Source organism: Electrophorus electricus, unplaced genomic scaffold, assembly GCF_041902795.1.
Source record: "Electrophorus electricus isolate QZ-2024a unplaced genomic scaffold, ASM4190279v1 Scaffold150, whole genome shotgun sequence".
NCBI lineage: Eukaryota > Metazoa > Chordata > Actinopteri > Gymnotiformes > Gymnotidae > Electrophorus > Electrophorus electricus.
The window spans coordinates 115,001-127,500 of NW_027658431.1; the positions used below are offsets into that span (position 1 = coordinate 115,001).

Below are 12,500 nucleotides of genomic sequence, written 5' to 3' on the forward strand. Positions count from 1 at the left end.
TTGGGCCTGGAAGTCTATTTCTAGGCTTATATAAAGGGTCAAACTTCTTGAAGTGTGCCCAGGCCCAGAGCTACTTTGCTGGGCATGACTGTGTTTGACCTCTTGGGTCTGGAAGTCTGGTAGTAGTAGTAGTATGATTTAAAGGCACAAAGTGATGAAGTGTGCCCAGCCCAGAGCTACTTTGCTGGGCATGACTGTGTTTGACCTCTTGGCTCTGGAAGTCTATTTCTAGGCTTATATAAAGGGTCAAACTTCTTGAAGTGTGCCCAGGCCCAGAGCTACTTTGCTGGGCATGACTGTGTTTCACCTCTTGGGCCTGGAAGTCTGGTAGTAGTAGTATGATTTAAAGGCACAAAGTGATAAAGTGTGCCCAGGCCCAGAGCTACTTTGCTGGGCATGAATGTGTTTGACCTCTTGGGCCTGGAAGTCTGGTGGTAGTAGTAGTATGATTTAAAGGTACAAAGTGAATGAAGTGTGCCCAGGCCCAGAGCTACTTTGCTGTGCATGACTGTGTTTGAACTCTTGGGCCTGGAAGTCTATTTCTAGGCTTATATAAAGGGTCAAACATCTTGAAGTGTGCCCAGGCCCAGAGCTACTTTGCTGGGCATGACTGTGTTTGACCTCTTGGGCCTGGAAGTCTATTTCTAGGCTTATATAAAGGGTCAAACTTCTTGAAGTGTGCCCAGGCCCAGAGCTACTTTGCTGGGCATGACTGTGTTGACCTCTTGGGCCTGGAAGTCTGGTAGTAGTAGTATGATTTAAAGGCACAAAGTTGTTGAAGTGTGCCCAGGCCCAGAGCTACTTTGCTGTGCATGACTGTGTTTGACCTCTTGGCTCTGGAAGTCTATTTCTAGGCTTATATAAAGGGTCAAACTTCTTGAAGTGTGCCCAGGCCCAGAGCTACTTTGCTGGGCATGAATGTGTTTGAACTCTTGGGCCTGGAAGTCTGGTGGTAGTAGTAGTATGATTTAAAGGCACAAAGTGATGAAGTGTGCCCAGGCCCAGAGCTACTTTGCTGTGCATGACTGTGGTTGACCTCTTGGCCCTGGAAGTCTGGTGGTAGTAGTAGTATGATTTTAAAGGCACAAAGTGATTGAAGTGTGCCCAGGCCCAGAGCTACTTTGCTGGGCATGACTGTGTTTGACCTCTGGGGCCTGGAAGTCTGGTAGTAGTAGTATGATTTAAAGGTACAAAGTGAATGAAGTGTGCCCAGGCCCAGAGCTACTTTGCTGGGCATGACTGTGTTTGACGTCTTGGGCCTGGAAGTCTGGTAGTAGTAGTATGATTTAAAGGTACAAAGTGAATGAAGTGTGCCCAGGCCCAGAGCTACTTTGCTGGGCATGACTGTGTTTGACCTCTTGGGCCTGGAAGTCTATTTCTAGGCTTATATAAAGGGTCAAACTTCTTGAAGTGTGCCCAGGCCCAGAGCTACTTTGCTGGGCATGACTGTGTTTGACCTCTTGGTCTGGAAGTCTGGTAGTAGTAGTAGTATGATTTAAAGGCACAAAGTGATTGAAGTGTGCCCAGGCCCAGAGCTATTTGCTGGGCATGACTGTGTTTGACCTCTTGGCTCTGGAAGTCTATTTCTAGGCTTATATAAAGGGTCAAACTTCTTGAAGTGTGCCCAGGCCCAGAGCTACTTTGCTGGGCATGACTGTGTTTCACCTCTTGGGCCTGAAGTCTGGTAGTAGTAGTATGATTTAAAAGGCACAAAGTGATTGAAGTGTGCCCAGGCCCAGAGCTAACTTTGCTGGGCATGAATGTGTTTGACCTCTTGGGCCTGGAAGTCTGGTGGTAGTAGTAGTATGATTTAAGGTACAAAGTGAATGAAGTGTGCCCAGGCCCAGAGCTACTTTGCTGTGCATGACTGTGTTTGAACTCTTGGGCCTGGAAGTCTATTTCTAGGCTTATATAAAGGGTCAAACATCTTGAAGTGTGCCCAGGCCAGAGCTACTTTGCTGGGCATGACTGTGTTTGACCTCTTGGGCCTGGAAGTCTATTTCTAGGCTTATATAAAGGGTCAAACTTCTTGAAGTGTGCCCAGGCCCAGAGCTACTTTGCTGGGCATGACTGTGTTTGACCTCTTGGGTCTGGAAGTCTGGTAGTAGTAGTAGTATGATTTAAAGGCACAAAGTGATTGAAGTGTGCCCAGGCCCAGAGCTACTTTGCTGGGCATGACTGTGTTGACCTCTTGGCTCTGGAAGTCTATTTCTAGGCTTATATAAAAGGTCAAACATCTTGAAGTGTGCCCAGGCCAGAGCTACTTTGCTGGGCATGAATGTGTTTGAACTCTTGGGCCTGGAAGTCTGGGGTAGTAGTAGTATGATTTAAAGGCACAAAGTGATTGAAGTGTGCCCAGGCCCAGAGCTACTTTGCTGTGCATGACTGTGGTTGACCTCTTGGCCCTGGAAGTCTGGTGGTGGTAGTAGTAGTATGATTTAAAGGCACAAAGTGAATGAAGTGTGCCCAGGCCCAGAGCTACTTTGCTGGGCATGACTGTGTTTGACCTCTTGGGCCTGAAGTCTGGTAGTAGTAGTATGATTTAAAGGCACAAAGTGATTGAAGTGTGCCAGGCCCAGAGCTACTTTGCTGGGCATGAATGTGTTTGACCTTGGGCCTGGAAGTCTGGTGGTAGTAGTAGTATGATTTAAAGGTACAAAGTGAATGAAGTGTGCCCAGGCCCAGAGCTACTTTGCTGGGCATGACTGTGTTTGACCTCTTGGGCCTGGAAGTCTGGTGGTAGTAGTAGTATGATTTAAAGGCACAAAGTGATTGAAGTGTGCCCAGGCCCAGAGCTACTTTGCTGGGCATGACTGTGTTTGACCTCTTGGGCCTGGAAGTCTGGTAGTAGTAGTATGATTTAAAGGTACAAAGTGAATGAAGTGTGCCCAGGCCCAGAGCTACTTTGCTGGGCATGACTGTGTTTGACGTCTTGGGCCTGGAAGTCTGGTAGTAGTAGTATGATTTAAAGGTACAAAGTGAATGAAGTGTGCCCAGGCCCAGAGCTACTTTGCTGGGCATGACTGTGTTTGACCTCTTGGCTCTGGAAGTCTATTTCTAGGCTTATATAAAGGGTCAAACATCTTGAAGTGTGCCCAGGCCCAGAGCTACTTTGCTGGGCATGACTGTGTTTGACCTCTTGGGTCTGGAAGTCTGGTAGTAGTAGTAGTATGATTTAAAGGCACAAAGTGATTTGAAGTGTGCCCAGGCCAGAGCTACTTTGCTGTGCATGACTGTGTTTGACCTCTTGGCTCTGGAAGTCTATTTTCTAGGCTTATATAAAGGGTCAAACTTCTTGAAGTGTGCCCAGGCCCAGAGCTACTTTGCTGGGCATGACTGTGTTTCACCTCTTGGGCCTGGAAGTCTGGTAGTAGTAGTATGATTAAAGGCACAAAGTGATTGAAGTGTGCCCAGGCCCAGAGCTACTTTGCTGGGCATGAATGTGTTGACCTCTTGGGCCTGGAAGTCTGGTGGTAGTAGTAGTATGATTTAAAGGTACAAAGTGAATGAAGTGTGCCCAGGCCCCAGAGCTACTTTGCTGTGCATGACTGTGTTTGAACTCTTGGGCTGGAAGTCTATTTCTAGGCTTATATAAAGGGTCAAACATCTTGAAGTGTGCCCAGGCCCAGAGCTACTTGCTGGGCATGACTGTGGTTGACCTCTTGGCCCTGGAAGTCTGGTGGTAGTAGTAGTATGATTTAAAGGCACAAAGTGAATGAAGTGTGCCCAGGCCCAGAGCTACTTTGCTGGGCATGAATGTGTTTGAACTCTTGGGCCTGGAAGTCTGGTAGTAGTTTTAAAGGCACAAAGTGAATGAAGTGTGCCCAGGCCCAGAGCTACTTTGCTGTGCATGACTGTGTTTGACCTCTTGGCTCTGGAAGTCTATTTCTAGGCTTATATAAAGGGTCAAACTTCTTGAAGTGTGCCCAGGCCCAGAGCTACTTTGCTGTGTATGACTGTGTGACCTCTTGGCCCTGGAATTCTGGTGGTAGTAGTAGTAGTATGATTTAAAGGCACAAAGTGAATGAAGTGTGCCCAGGCCCAGAGCTACTTTGCTGGGCATGACTGTGTTTGACGTCTTGGGCCTGGAAGTCTGGTAGTAGTAGTAGTAGTAGTAGTAGTAGTAGTAGTAGTAGTATGATTTAAAGGTACAAAGTGAATGAAGTGTGCCCAGGCCCAGAGCTACTTTGCTGGGCATGACTGTGTTTGACCTCTTGGGCCTGGAAGTCTATTTCTAGGCTTATATAAAGGGTCAAACTTCTTGAAGTGTGCCCAGGCCCAGAGCTACTTTGCTGGGCATGACTGTGTTTGACCTCTTGGGTCTGGAAGTCTGGTAGTAGTAGTAGTAGTAGTGATTTAAAGGCACAAAGTGATTGAAGTGTGCCCAGGCCCAGAGCTACTTTGCTGTGCATGACTGTGTTTGACCTCTTGGCTCTGGAAGTCTATTTCTAGGCTTATATAAAGGGTCAAACTTCTTGAAGTGTGCCCAGGCCCAGAGCTACTTTGCTGTGTATGACTGTGTGACCTCTTGGCCCTGGAATTCTGGTGGTAGTAGTAGTATGATTTAAAGGCACAAAGTGAATGAAGTGTGCCCAGGCCCAGAGCTACTTTGCTGGGCATGACTGTGTTTGACCTCTTGGGCCTGGAAGTCTGGTAGTAGTAGTATGATTTAAAGGCACAAAGTGATTGAAGTGTGCCCAGGCCCAGAGCTACTTTGCTGGGCATGAATGTGTTTGAACTCTTGGGCCTGGAAGTCTGGTAGTAGTAGTATGATTTAAAGGTACAAAGTGAATGAAGTGAGCCCAGGCCCAGAGCTACTTTGCTGTGCATGACTGTGTTTGACCTCTTGGGCCTGGAAGTCTATTTCTAGGCTTATATAAATGGTCAAACTTCTTGAAGTGTGCCCAGGCCCAGAGCTACTTTGCTGTGCATGACTGTGTGACCTCTTGGCCCTGGAAGTCTGGTGGTAGTAGTAGTATGATTTAAAGGCACAAAGTGATTGAAGTGTGCCCAGGCCCAGAGCTACTTTGCTGGGCATGACTGTGTTTGACCTCTTGGGCCTGGAAGTCTGGTAGTAGTAGTAGTAGTAGTAGTAGTAGTATGATTTAAAGGTACAAAGTGAATGAAGTGTGCCCAGGCCCAGAGCTACTTTGCTGGGCATGACTGTGTTTGACCTCTTGGGCCTGGAAGTCTATTTCTAGGCTTATATAAAGGGTCAAACTTCTTGAAGTGTGCCCAGGCCCAGAGCTACTTTGCTGGGCATGACTGTGTTTGACCTCTGGGGCCTGGAAGTCTGGTAGTAGTAGTATGATTTAAAGGCACAAAGTGATTGAAGTGTGCCCAGGCCCAGAGCTACTTTGCTGGGCATGAATGTGTTTGAACTCTTGGGCCTGGAAGTCTATTTCTAGGCTTATATAAAGGGTCAAACTTCTTGAAGTGTGCCCAGTTTGAACTCTTGGGCCTGGAAGTCTATTTCTAGGCTTATATAAAGGGTCAAACATCTTGAAGTGTGCCCAGGCCCAGAGCTACTTTGCTGTGCATGACTGTGGTTGACCTCTTGGCCCTGGAAGTCTGGTGGTAGTAGTAGTATGATTTAAAGGCACAAAGTGAATGAAGTGTGCCCAGGCCCAGAGCTACTTTGCTGGGCATGAATGTGTTTGAACTCTTGGGCCTGGAAGTCTGGTAGTAGTAGTAGTAGTAGTAGTAGTAGTAGTAGTAGTATGATTTAAAGGCACAAAGTGCTTGAAGTGTGCCCAGGCCCAGAGCTACTTTGCTGTGCATGACTGTGTTTGACCTCTTGGCTCTGGAAGTCTATTTCTAGGCTTATATAAAGGGTCAAACTTCTTGAAGTGTGCCCAGGCCCAGAGCTACTTTGCTGTGTATGACTGTGTGACCTCTTGGCCCTGGAATTCTGGTGGTAGTAGTAGTATGATTTAAAGGCACAAAGTGAATGAAGTGTGCCCAGGCCCAGAGCTACTTTGCTGGGCATGACTGTGTTTGACCTCTTGGGCCTGGAAGTCTGGTAGTAGTAGTATGATTTAAAGGCACAAAGTGATTGAAGTGTGCCCAGGCCCAGAGCTACTTTGCTGGGCATGAATGTGTTTGAACTCTTGGGCCTGGAAGTCTGGTGGTAGTAGTATGATTTAAAGGGACAAACTTCTTGAAGTGTGCCCAGGCCCAGAGCTACTTTGCTGTGTATGACTGTGTGACCTCTTGGCCCTGGAATTCTGGTGGTAGTAGTAGTAGTAGTAGTATGATTTAAAGGTACAAAGTGAATGAAGTGTGCCCAGGCCCAGAGCCAGGCCTGGGCAGCAGGGGGCGCTCCTGGCCATGCCCAGCGAGTTTCGTGCGAATCGGACCTGGTCCGGAAGAGATACGAAGGGAAAACTCATTACTCGTCGGGGTGGCACATCCAGGCTCTCGACCCTCCCAAAGCGTCCGACCAGGGTGCACCCTGCCGGGCATGGTTAGCCGCCAGCCCCCTTCCTGGAGGTCTGGTTGGCACGGGGTTTTGATTTATCGGTTTCATATCTCTGGGCTCCTTGGGAGCAGAAAGTCGGTTGAGGGCCCTTTGGAAAGAGCCGGGGCTGCCGTTTAACGCTGTCCAAGCGGCAGGCGAAGCGCACCCACCGTTTTTACGCTATGATTTTTTAAAACCGCCGGGGCGGCAAACACAGGGCCGGTCGGGTTTGAAGACGAATATCTCTTCGGCCCTTGGGAGGAGAGAAGCAGCGCGGGTCACCTTTGAACGCGCTCGCTGCCAGGAACGTCTGGCGTAAAAGTTTCGTGGGAATCGGACGTTCCTAGGCTGAGAAGCGAGCGCCCGCCCTCGGGCGGTCGGGGGCCCCTTTCTCATTCCCCGTCTGGGCTAAAAATACGAGGTCGGACCCGATGGACTCGGGAGACTGGAGAGTACCAGGGAGACCCTGGAAGCAGGCGACCCGACCCACGCTTCGCTGTCTCCTCGGCCCTCGGGAGTAGAAGCGCGGGGACGGTGGCGTGGGCAGCAGGGGGCGCTCCTGGCCATGCCCAGCGAGTTTCGTGCGAATCGGACCTGGTCCGGAAGAGATACGAAGGGAAAACTCATTACTCGTCGGGGTGGCACATCCAGGCTCTCGACCCTCCCAAAGCGTCCGACCAGGGTGCACCCTGCCGGGCATGGTTAGCCGCCAGCCCCCTTCCTGGAGGTCTGGTTGGCACGGGGTTTTGATTTTTCGGTTTCATATCTGGGCTCCTTGGGAGCAGAAAGTCGGTTGAGGGCCCTTTGGAAAGAGCCGGGGCTGCCGTTTAACGCTGTCCAAGCGGCAGGCGAAGCGCACCCACCGTTTTTACGCTATGATTTTTTAAAACCGCCGGGGCGGCAAACACAGGGCCGGTCGGGTTTGAAGACGAATATCTCTTCGGCCCTTGGGAGGAGAGAAGCAGCGCGGGTCACCTTTGAACGCGCTCGCTGCCAGGAACGTCTGGCGTAAAAGTTTCGTGGGAATCGGACGTTCCTAGGCTGAGAAGCGAGCGCCCGCCCTCGGGCGGTCGGGGGCCCCTTTCTCATTCCCCGTCTGGGCTAAAAATACGAGGTCGGACCCGATGGACTCGGGAGACTGGAGAGTACCAGGGAGACCCTGGAAGCAGGCGACCCGACCCACGCTTCGCTGTCTCCTCGGCCCTCGGGAGTAGAAGCGCGGGGACGGTGGCGTGGGCAGCAGGGGGCGCTCCTGGCCATGCCCAGCGAGTTTCGTGCGAATCGGACCTGGTCCGGAAGAGATACGAAGGGAAAACTCATTACTCGTCGGGGTGGCACATCCAGGCTCTCGACCCTCCCAAAGCGTCCGACCAGGGTGCACCCTGCCGGGCATGGTTAGCCGCCAGCCCCCTTCCTGGAGGTCTGGTTGGCACGGGGTTTTGATTTATCGGTTTCATATCTCTGGGCTCCTTGGGAGCAGAAAGTCGGTTGAGGGCCCTTTGGAAAGAGCCGGGGCTGCCGTTTAACGCTGTCCAAGCGGCAGGCGAAGCGCACCCACCGTTTTTACGCTATGATTTTTTAAAACCGCCGGGGCGGCAAACACAGGGCCGGTCGGGTTTGAAGACGAATATCTCTTCGGCCCTTGGGAGGAGAGAAGCAGCGCGGGTCACCTTTGAACGCGCTCGCTGCCAGGAACGTCTGGCGTAAAAGTTTCGTGGGAATCGGACGTTCCTAGGCTGAGAAGCGAGCGCCCGCCCTCGGGCGGTCGGGGGCCCCTTTCTCATTCCCCGTCTGGGCTAAAAATACGAGGTCGGACCCGATGGACTCGGGAGACTGGAGAGTACCAGGGAGACCCTGGAAGCAGGCGACCCGACCCACGCTTCGCTGTCTCCTCGGCCCTCGGGAGTAGAAGCGCGGGGACGGTGGCGTGGGCAGCAGGGGGCGCTCCTGGCCATGCCCAGCGAGTTTCGTGCGAATCGGACCTGGTCCGGAAGAGATACGAAGGGAAAACTCATTACTCGTCGGGGTGGCACATCCAGGCTCTCGACCCTCCCAAAGTGTCCGACCAGGGTGCACCCTGCCGGGCTAAGAGAACAGCCAGGTGAACCCTGGAGGTTCCGAACTCCAGACCCCTGGACCCGACGGCTCAGTCCGCCTCAGGTGCACTACAGAGGTCCTCGGGCTGTCCCTGAGTGCATTAAAACGGAAATCAGAATTACTCCCCCGGGTGGCACTTCCAGGCTCTCGACCCTCCCAAAGTGTCCGACCAGGGTGCACCCTGCTGGGCATGGTTAGCCGCCAGCCCCCTTCCTGGAGGTCTGGTTGGCACGGGGTTTTGCAAATAGGTCCCGTCGGGTATATGGGAGAGCAAAGAGAATCAATGGGGTCCAAGCACTAAATTCATCCAGTGGCGTTCTCTGGAAGCCCAAGGGGAGTCCGAGGGGTGTTCGGCCGGCAAGGGGAGCTCTCCCTCGGACACATGATCAAACGCCTGTCCCCTACCGGAAAGTGGTGTGCTCTGGATGCCCCCCCCCCCCCCATCCCCCGAGGGGGGTGCTTATCCCGCGAGGGGAGCCCTCCTCGGGTTAAGTGAACCATCATGCCGATTCCCCTATGGAAGTGGGCACATCCAGGCACACAGTCTGCTTTGCTCTCCCCGACCCGAGTGCGTCTGTTGGGCTGAGTGTACGCCCAGGCAACTGGATCCAATGGCTCAGTCCGCCGCAGCGTGCTTCGACGATGGGTCGTACAGCCATGCCACCAGGGTGGGCGTGTTTGTAAATGTACCAGTGGATTCTCGTCGGCCTGCCACATCCATGGTATCGACCCACCAGGCCTGTCCGACCAGGGGTTGACCCTGGACGGGCACGGTCTGTGGTTTGGCCCTTGTCCTAGATGAAATCGGGCACGGGGTTTTCTGGCCAGGTACCATCGGGTTACTGGGAGAGCGGCTTCGGTCTCCAGGTGAGACCAATGGTGAAGCAGCACGAGGCAATGGAGAGCATGCAAAGCGATGGGGAAGCCATGCACGGCAATGGCCACGAAAAAAAAAAAAAAATCACCACGGAAGGAACGTGAAGAACAAGGAGGAGTGTAGTGACACTGCCCAAAGCTGCCCGGTGTTGCAGGGGTCTATTGGTGTGTTGCTTCCTTGTTTGGTAGAGTGGAGTACCAGACCCGCCAGGGGTAGGCAAACCATTCCCCCTACGGTAAGTGAGGAGCCAGCCATTTGACGAGCGGGTGTCCACGTGTACGGGTGCGAGCGCTATCCCCCCACACGGGGTTAGGCCACGGCCTTAGGTGGACGTCTGCCGACCAGCCCCGGCTGATCCAGAACTTCTGATGTGGAGAGCGGTTTTGACAGATCCTCCCTGGTTCTAGCGGGTCAAGCCTCTGATGGGGGGTGGGGGTTATTTGTAACCCATCCCAGAACTCTCTGGGGGAGACTCAGACGGCCAGTCTGTCTACTCAGTTGTCCTATACTGGTGTCTGTGGTTTGGGAGGAAGGGAGTGCCCTGCTTTGTTGGCCTCCTCTTCAAACCTACCTGGGCCCACGAATCACTCTTCTTGGTTACATCACGAAACGTAGGTTGAGCGAGGCTAGGGGGGAGGGAATTCGACGAGGTCTTTCCCTTGTCCCCCCACCAGCGGCCCACGAAAATCAAAACGGCGTGAAGAGAGGGAACGCCGAAAGCACCTGGAGTCGGCCGTCCGCACCTCCGGAGGAGGTGGACGGGGTACGGTGCGGGCATGACCGGATGGGACAGCTTTGCATCAAGGTGAGAGGTCGGCGTCCGAAGGCCAGAGGGCGGTGCGCGAGCACGTTTACACTGGCCGCGGAAGCTGTCCTGGGTAGCCCTGTATGGCGTCTGGACCTGACGGCGCACGCACTTACAACCCGCTGCTTCCTAGCCCCCGGAAGGGGAGGCGGATGTCACTCGTGGTTCATCCCAGACCACGGTGCAAACTACCTGGTTGATCCTGCCAGTAACATATGCTTGTCTCAAAGATTAAGCCATGCAGGTCTAAGTGCACACGGTCGGTACAGTGAAACTGCGAATGGCTCATTAAATCAGTTATGGTTCCTTTGATCGCTCCACACGTTACTCGGATAACTGTGGTAATTCCAGAGCTAATACATGCAAACGAGCGCTGACCTCTCGCGGGGATGCGTGCATTTATCAGACCCAAAACCCATCCGGGGGGTCTCGGGCCCCCCGGCCGCTTTGGTGACTCTAGATAACCTCGGGCCGATCGCGCGCCCTCCGCGGCGGCGACGTCTCATTCGAATGTCTGCCCTATCAACTTTCGATGGTACCATAGTCGGCTACCATGGTGACCACGGGTAACGGGGAATCAGGGTTCGATTCCGGAGAGGGAGCCTGAGAAACGGCTACCACATCCAAGGAAGGCAGCAGGCGCGCAAATTACCCATTCCCGACACGGGGAGGTAGTGACGAAAAATAACGATACAGGTCTCTTTCGAGGCCCTGTAATCGGAATGAGCGTATCCTAAACCCATGGGTGAGGACCCATTGGAGGGCAAGTCTGGTGCCAGCAGCCGCGGTAATTCCAGCTCCAATAGCGTATATTAAAGTTGCTGCAGTTAAAAAGCTCGTAGTTGGATGTCGGGAGTGGGCTGGCGGTCCGCCGCGAGGCGTGCCACCGCCTGTCTCAGACCCTGTCTCCCGGTGCCCCCCGGATGCCCTTGGCTGGGTGTCCGGACGGGGCTCGGAGCGTTTACTTTGAAAAAATTAGAGTGTTCAAAGCGGGCCCGCTTCTCGCCTGAATACCTGAGCTAGGAATAATGGAATAGGACTCCGGTTCTATTTTGTGGGTTTCCTGAACCAGGGCCATGATTAAGAGGGACGGCCGGGGGCATTCGTATTGCGCCGCTAGAGGTGAAATTCTTGGACCGGCGCAAGACGGACGAAAGCGAAAGCATTTGCCAAGAATGTTTTCATTAATCAAGAACGAAAGTCGGAGGTTCGAAGACGATCAGATACCGTCGTAGTTCCGACCGTAAACTATGCCGACCCGCGATCCGGCGGCGTTATTCCCATGACCCGCCGGGCAGCGTGAGGGAAACCACGAGTCTGTGGGTTCCGGGGGGAGTATGGTTGCAAAGCTGAAACTTAAAGGAATTGACGGAAGGGCACCACCAGGAGTGGAGCCTGCGGCTTAATTTGACTCAACACGGGAAACCTCACCCGGCCCGGACACGGAAAGGATTGACAGATTGATAGCTCTTTCTCGATTCTGTGGGTGGTGGTGCATGGCCGTTCTTAGTTGGTGGAGCGATTTGTCTGGTTAATTCCGATAACGAACGAGACTCCGGCATGCTAAATAGTTACGCGGCCCTCCGCGGTCGGCGTCAAACTTCTTAGAGGGACAAGTGGCGTTCAGCCACGCGAGATGGAGCAATAACAGGTCTGTGATGCCCTTAGATGTCCGGGGCTGCACGCGCGCCACAATGGTTGGATCAGCGTGTGCCTACCCTACACCGAGAGGTGCGGGTAATCCGCTGAACCCCATTCGTGATGGGGACTGGGGATTGCAATTATTCCCCATGAACGAGGAATTCCCAGTAAGCGCGGGTCATAAGCTCGCGTTGATTAAGTCCCTGCCCTTTGTACACACCGCCCGTCGCTACTACCGATCGGATGGTTTAGTGAGGTCCTCGGATCGGCCCCGCCGGGGCTCCTCGCGGGCCTTGGCGGAGCGCCGAGAAGTCGATCAAACTTGACTATCTAGAGGAAGTAAAAGTCGTAACAAGGTTTTCGTAGGTGAACCTGCGAAAGGATCATTAACGGGTAACGCTGTCCGGCGTGCCTCCTCTCCCGACCCCCTCGACTTCGCCGTCCCCCCGCGTCGGGGCCCAGGGTCGAAAGGGTCTTCGGGGTTGCTGTTACACGTGGTCGCTTGCAGGTCAGGCTGGACAGAAGGCATAAAGGAGGAGCCTAGTCCCTCCCACCCCTTCCTCGTCCTCCGCCTCTTCCTCCGCGTCGTCCTTCAGCACCCCCCCCCCGCAGGCCCCGGT

The 12,500-nt window shown here is 53.3% G+C and overlaps 1 non-coding gene across 1 annotated transcript; it reads left to right on the top strand.

Moving 5' to 3' along the window:
* The first annotated feature begins 10,428 nt into the window (after nt 1–10,428).
* On the top strand, nt 10,429–12,269 carry LOC145654732 (18S ribosomal RNA). The gene has a single exon (XR_014120932.1). It is a non-coding gene; the product is annotated as an 18S ribosomal RNA (ribosomal RNA).
* The last annotated feature ends 231 nt before the right edge of the window (nt 12,270–12,500 follow it).